This window comes from Mastomys coucha, unplaced genomic scaffold (genome assembly GCF_008632895.1).
Source record: "Mastomys coucha isolate ucsf_1 unplaced genomic scaffold, UCSF_Mcou_1 pScaffold1, whole genome shotgun sequence".
Taxonomy (NCBI): Eukaryota; Metazoa; Chordata; class Mammalia; order Rodentia; family Muridae; genus Mastomys; species Mastomys coucha.
The window spans coordinates 6816336-6823574 of NW_022196891.1; positions in this window are offsets into that span (position 1 = coordinate 6816336).

Below are 7239 nucleotides of genomic sequence, written 5' to 3' on the forward strand. Positions count from 1 at the left end.
GAATAACAATACTGAAAACTATTGGAAACAAGATAAGGTTTAAGTCTACTCATTTATGTGTGTTAAACAGCTAAAATTAATGTGAAGCAAATTATGTTAGTCAACTCTCCATCTTAATTTTTATTGTTCCGTGTGTGTATGTGCTTGTATGTATGTATAAGCTGTGCATGTATGCATGTTTACTTTTGGAAGAATGCACTTGTGGAAGGTAGGACATGAGTTGCAAAAGTTTGCTCTATCCTTCTACCATGTGAGTCCCAGGAATCCAAAATTCAGGTCAGCAAGTCTGTAAGTAAATACCTTTAACAATCTGTTCACTGTTGCAATATGTCATCTTTCAAAATGTATCCTACCGTCAGCATTATTGATAAAACAGTGATTAGGAGGTATACATGTGTCTGAGGATGTAGTTGATAGTACTAAAGCGGGGTACGACAATTTAGTAGGGCAAACAGTTGTTATATTTTTGCAAGTTCATTAACATATTCCAATTTTCATATCTACTAAAGTTCATAAGTTGGTTGTGATGCAGTATACTACAAAGGTAATATCTTCTTATGTCTCATGCAGCTAGTGTTGAAGCTTCAGGTAGCCAGTCTTTAACATTCTTTAACATATCAGAGAGTAGAAGATTCACTGACATAAGATCTATAGAATGCCAAAGTGGCCAGCCTCAGCATGCAGAGGGGTGCTCGAAGAAGGGGTGTCTGGAAGCCGTGTAAAGACTTTAAGTCAAATTGTGACTGACAACTTGTGATCTAGTCTGTTCCTCACTATGTTCTGCTTTCTCTCTCTCTAGAGATTTCGCTGTCTATATTGTTTACTTGCTATTTTAGGTTTCTCTGTCCTTTTTCTGCTTGCTATTCTAAGAGATCTCTCTGTCCATGCCCTGCTTCTTTGTGTGTGTGTGTGTGTCTGTCTGTCTGTCTGACTGACTGTGTGTCTGTCTGTATCTGTTTGTCTGTCTGTTTTTAAACAGTTCAATCTTTTTAATCCTAAAAAGTTCTCTAAATAGCTTGTTTCCTGCAGTACACAGGTCCAGTCTTTAATTTTACATATCAATCCCATCATGTCATTTACTCCAAGCTTCCTTCTGTTTTTTTGAATGAGTCAGCATCTAGTGACCAGTCCTTTGATTCTTAAGAGCATAAAGTTTTTTCTTAGCAATACATAATAATTCATAGATCTGTCTGCATTTGTTACATACAAACATAAACCAGTGGGGTGCTCCCTGCCATGAAATTACCATTTTTATCACACCTGGGCCTAATCTTGGTGTGTCCTAGGCTGACCTTGAACTCAGGAATCTGTCTGCCTTTGTATCTGTCTGCCTTTGTACTTATTTTTCTGACAAGCTGGTTCATTAATGTAGCTGTCTTTGTTTCTTTGAATTTGTGAAGTACCTCATAATTCATATTACATCCTTATATTTTGAATATTTAAGAGATAGTATGTGTTTTGAACTCATGTATTTAAAACTCTTTCCCATAACCTTAAGGGCTGTTCTGAAGCCCCCAGCATTTACCATTGTGCTGAGGCATTAACCATATATGTAGGGACTGGGCTCATGATATCTGATTATCATGGAGGTATTAACGGTAACAGGGAGGACATTCCTCAGAGGAATGTGAAAATATGTATATTATTACACAAGCAATCATTACTCTCACAGCAGCTGTCACACCGAGGCCCTGTAACAGGGGCAGAAACAATTTCACTCTTTCCCTATCAATGTCATGCCTGGATCAGTCTCTACCCTTTTATCCTGTGAGTCCCAGGGATCCAAAATTCAGGTTAATAATCATCTCACTTTTTCAATGTTTAATTTTTCAAACTATATTCTATAATCAGCATTATTGATAAAACATTGAGTATGAGGTATACATGTTTCTGGGGATATAGTCAAAAGTACCAAGGTCGGGATGGTCATTTTTGGAGGGTAAGCAATTGTTACATTCTTGCAGGTTCATTGACGTATTTCAATTTTCATTTCTATTTAAGTTCATAAATTTTGTGATGCAATAGTACTGCAAAGGTAATATGTACATATGCTTCATGCAGCTAGTATTGAATCTTCACATGGACATTCTTTAACATATTAGCTATTAGAAGATTTACTGACATAAGATGTATATAGTGCCACAGTGACTATTCGCTGCAAGGACCATAACATAAAACTTCAACTTTTAATCATTGATATATCACTGTGTGTTACAGAAGTACAAATTAGACACAAACTCAAAACTCATTTTCCTCCACAGAATTGTGTCTACCTTTGTCTTCTATAATACCCATTCTTAAGAAGTTTTAGTTTTCTTGTCTTGAGATAGCATCATTTAACCCATACTATCCTTGAACTCACACTCCTGGCTTGGCTTCCATGGTAACGTTTTAGCAAATCAAAATTGAGGTGTTCACTTAGTCAGGGCGCTTACCTTATCAAATTTCATGCGCGCACACATGTACACACACACACACACACACACACACACACACACACATGCATGCACGCACGCGCGTGCACACACGCGCACAGAGTCTGGGCTGGGTTACATTTCTCATTGCTTTTATATTGCTTACATTTGTTCTTTACATTTCTGATATTAGTGAAATTATGAACTTACCAATGAGAGTAAAAATAAGAGTTAAATAGCAAATGCTTTATTCTTTCATGTCTTTTATTTTGGCTGCCAGCATACCTCACCCAGATTTAGAGTGAGTCGTCTAACCTCAAAGGATCTAGATTCATAGTAGATTTTCCAACATCGTGTAACTCAACCAAGAATGCCCCCAGAGTTCTGCCCATATACTTTGGCTTTAGTTAATTCTAGACATGATCAAGTTGACAGAAAAAGAATGACCATTACAAATTTTAAAAAGAGCTTTTTTTTCCTTTTTAGAGTAAAAAAAAAAATAATAATATACCATCATGAAGTAAAATCATGGCAGTAATACAAGAATGGAGGCAGGAACTGAGGCGGAAACCACAGATGAATAGTTCTTATTGATTTTTTCCCCATGGCATGTTTAGTCAGCTTTCTTATCTACCTATACTCATGTAGCATTGATCCCAGTGATCTGGGGCCTCCTCCTTTATCCATTAAATCAGAAAAATTGTATCACACACATGTCTACAGGTAATTTCAAGTAGGTATTTCTTCAGTACTCCAGTATTCCAAATGATTCTAACTGTGTCAAGTTAATACAAAGTTGGTCAACATAGTTGATACCCTCTCAAGTTTAACATACAAATACTTTATAAATAAATTACAATCTTTGCTTTTTGTTCATCTCCAAGATGTCACATCATTAGAAATATCTTAATATAAAACAAACTGTAATTTAAAAAATAGCACAGTCTGAAATTTCAAACACTTTAAATATGCAGACCTCTCAAATAACTAAAGTCTCAGAAAAGTCAAAGTCACTCAGCCCTGGCTCTTATAAATCCAAAAACAATGCCAATATTTCTTATCATAACAGAGAGAAAACAGACACAGTTACTGTCATGTGAAAGGAAAACCAAAATGCCTTTGTTCCATGTCTGGTGTCTGGGACTTCACAACATCTGGACTCAAAATTTATAAACACATTCAACTTGCCTCATATGCTCAGGCTGATTTATACTACCCTGTCTTCTGTTCTTGATGGTCATCCCTCTGTCCTGGCATCTCCAGTATGTTAGAGTGCCCACAGCAGCTGAAGGTGCACCTTCACCAATCACCTCTCACAGACCCAGTTAAGGGATGCTCAGTTTGACTCAAGGTCCCAGCCATAAGTTTTCTGTGGTGACTCTTTCATGTTCTGGTAATCTTCTCTGTAGCAGAGGCTGCACTTTGTCCAACGCCTCTTGGCCTTTCTGTAGGAGCTCCAATTCTACCCCACAGCTCCCAGCGCCACTTTCTCTGAATGACCCCTTTCATCAAGAGGCTTCCATTCAAATGGAGCTAAACGTTCACCAAGGCCTCTTCGGGGCAATCACAATCAAAGCCTCGGCAACGTGTTACAACTTCTTCAGTCCTATAGTTCTCACATTGCCGAAATCAATGAAGGGGACCTGATGCATTAAACTTTTCCATTTTCAGGTTAGGATACATAGTCTCGAAATTGCTCTGGACCAAGATTTCTGTTCTGACCCTAAAAAAATACTTCATGGAATATTTAAGCTCAATGATATTAGTCTTCATTTACTCCTATCACACTTTTCAGCTCCAGCTATCCATCATTAACAGTTCCAAGAAGGCTAAAATCTCATGCTGTTCTACTGTACAATAAAATCTGATTCATCAGATCCAGATCACTACAAAATACAGATTATTAATACAAAAATCATATTAAATAACCCTGAAAGATTGTTTGAGGGACTCTCAAAGAACCTCGTGAAATTTTATAAGGCAGGCCTCGATTATCTGTGGCCATTTCAAAACTCTTCTCTTCCAAACAGTTTATTTAACATTGAATGTTCAATGATTCTTCTATTTCAAGCTTTCAATTTGCTTGTTCTATGGGTGTTTGTGTGTGTGTTTGTGTGTATGTGTGATATATGCATGTGTGTGTGCACATGTCCTTGTGTGTGTCCAAATTCCAAATCTTTCACAACATACCTACAATCCTAGTAGGAATTTCTGTCCTAGATTGCTGTCCTTTGCTGTAACAAAACATTATGTACAAAAGCGACTAGAAGAAGTACGTCCTTTTATCTTAGTGTGTAGCCTATACTGAAGGAAAATCGGGTAAGAATTCAAGGGAGTATTCTGGATGCAGAAACTGAAGAAGATACTCTAAAAGAACATTTATTTCTTGTTCCTCACGGCTCTTTCTCTGATTGCTGTTTTATAACACCTAGAGCCACCTGCCCTGAATGGGACAGACTTTTACACCAAGTAATTATCCAAGAAAATCTCTCACAGGCTTATCTACAGGGAATATGGAGAAAAATGTTTCTCAATTTAGTATTATACTTCAGAGATGATGCTATCTTCTGTCACCTTAATAATAATGATAATACTACTACTACTAATAATAATAGGTATATATACACATAGTATACATGAAATATATGCCAAATTTATACATATATATGTTTATATATATAAATTTGTGTGCACATATATATATGTATATGTATATTGTATACATATATATACAAATGTCAACTATAATTCTGTGAAAAAAATGCTATGCAGGTCTTAACTGCAGCCCACTTAGTAGCTCAGGTTTTAAATACCATCAGTGAATGAAATATGACTAAATGAATGCAAATACAGGATGTATTGTTTGACAAAATCCTATCATGCTAAAGTATGAAAATATTATTTGAGTGAAATTGCTATATCTTTTCTAAAACATTAATATTTATAACATTAAATATATGTTTGATAACTTTGTACGACTAGTTTTGGATTATATTTATAAATGTATCAAAAAAGAGATGTACTTTATTCTTTGTATAGCCTATAATTAAAAATGTATTTCATAGAATTGTAAATATGTGTAGTGAAAGAAAGATGAAATTATGAAAAGATATTTTAATAAACATGAAGGCAAAAAATGTAGTCTCTGAAAGATTTTTAAGTCAGAAAATTAATCATTATTATGAATTGTTGCATATTGTCTTTTTACAACAGGAGAAATAGGAAGAAGACAATGTGACAAATGAGAAAGTTTAATTTTAAAAGACTTGCATGCAAGGATTCCTATTTTTAATATTTTCTAAAGAATTTTAACCATTCAATTGAAAATAATATACCTGCTAACCAAATTAAGTTAAAAAATAATGATAGAGCAGGTCACTGAGATTTTAGTAAACATAATTATATAAATAATTGAAAATTATATATTTTAAAACATATATTAATTACATAATTAGAGGTTCTCTATTTTATATATTTCACTTAAAATATGAAAACATCTAGTGAAAATAATTCATGTCCTTACTCATAAATCTATATTCATAAATATGCTTCTTGATTACTAGATCATTTCAATACAATTAGAGTTCATTTTTATCTTATTGATAAAAACTGATATATATTTTAGAGAAAATCAATTTAATTAGTGTGGTTCTCTCTTCCAAGAAACATTACTTTATGGTATTTATTACAATATTTTAAATCTGCATGTTGTTTTCTTATTAGATATTTTCTTTATTTAGATGTCATACGGTATCTCCTTTCCCAGTTTCCCCTCAAAAAAAAAAAAAAAAGAAAAAAGAAAAGTAAAAAAAAGCAAGCAAACAAAAACCAAACCCCTGTTTCCTGTTCCCTCCCCCTCTCCCGCGAACCACCCTACTCTCTCCTGCTTACTAGCCCTGGCATTCCCCTACACTGGGGCATAGAACCTTCACAGGACCAAAGGACTCTCCTCCCACTGATGACTGACTAGGCCATCCTCTGCTATACATATGTTGCTGGAGCCATGAATCCCACCATGTGTACTCTTTGGTTGGTGGTTTAGTCCCTAGGAGCTCTGAGGGTACTAGATAGTTCATATTGTTATTTGTCCTAAGGAGCTGCAAACCCTTCAGCTCCTTGGGTCCTTTCTCTAGCTTCTTCTTTGGGGACCCTGTGCTCAGTCCAATGGATGGCTGTGAGCCTCTACATCTGTATTAGTCAGATACTGGCAGAGTCTCTCAGGAGACAGCAATATCAGACTCCTGTCAGCCAGCACTTGTTGGCATCCACAATAGTATCTGGATATGGTGATTGAATATGGGAAGAATTCCCAGGTGGGAATCACTGAGCCAAACATATAATCTCATTCTTTTCTTTATTATATTCAAAAAGTTGCTATGAGCATGATTTTATTTTATGAAAACGAAGTAGATGCTCCTTTCTACACCTTTCTGATTATGTTCATCTTAAATCATGTTCATTGCATTACAAACACATATCTATGTGTGAATCCAGAGAAATATCTATTAAAAATCGTTTTCCTTGTTTGATTCTCCTGCTTATATGTTCCAAACCTTAATAGTCAGAAAAATGCTGTATACTCCAAACACAAATATTCCTTAAGATTATTACTGAAATAAAAATAAGAGCTCCTGAAAATTTTAAAAGTAGGAAAAAGCTCACAACAAATAATTGCCAAAATATGCAAAAATAACAGGTATTATTTCTAAATGGTCAAAATTAATTAATTTTTATTCAAAGATCAAATATATAATCACAATATTCTTTGATTTTTTTTTTTTACTTTGAATTTTAGCCTTAAGATGGTTGAAAACATTAACAATCT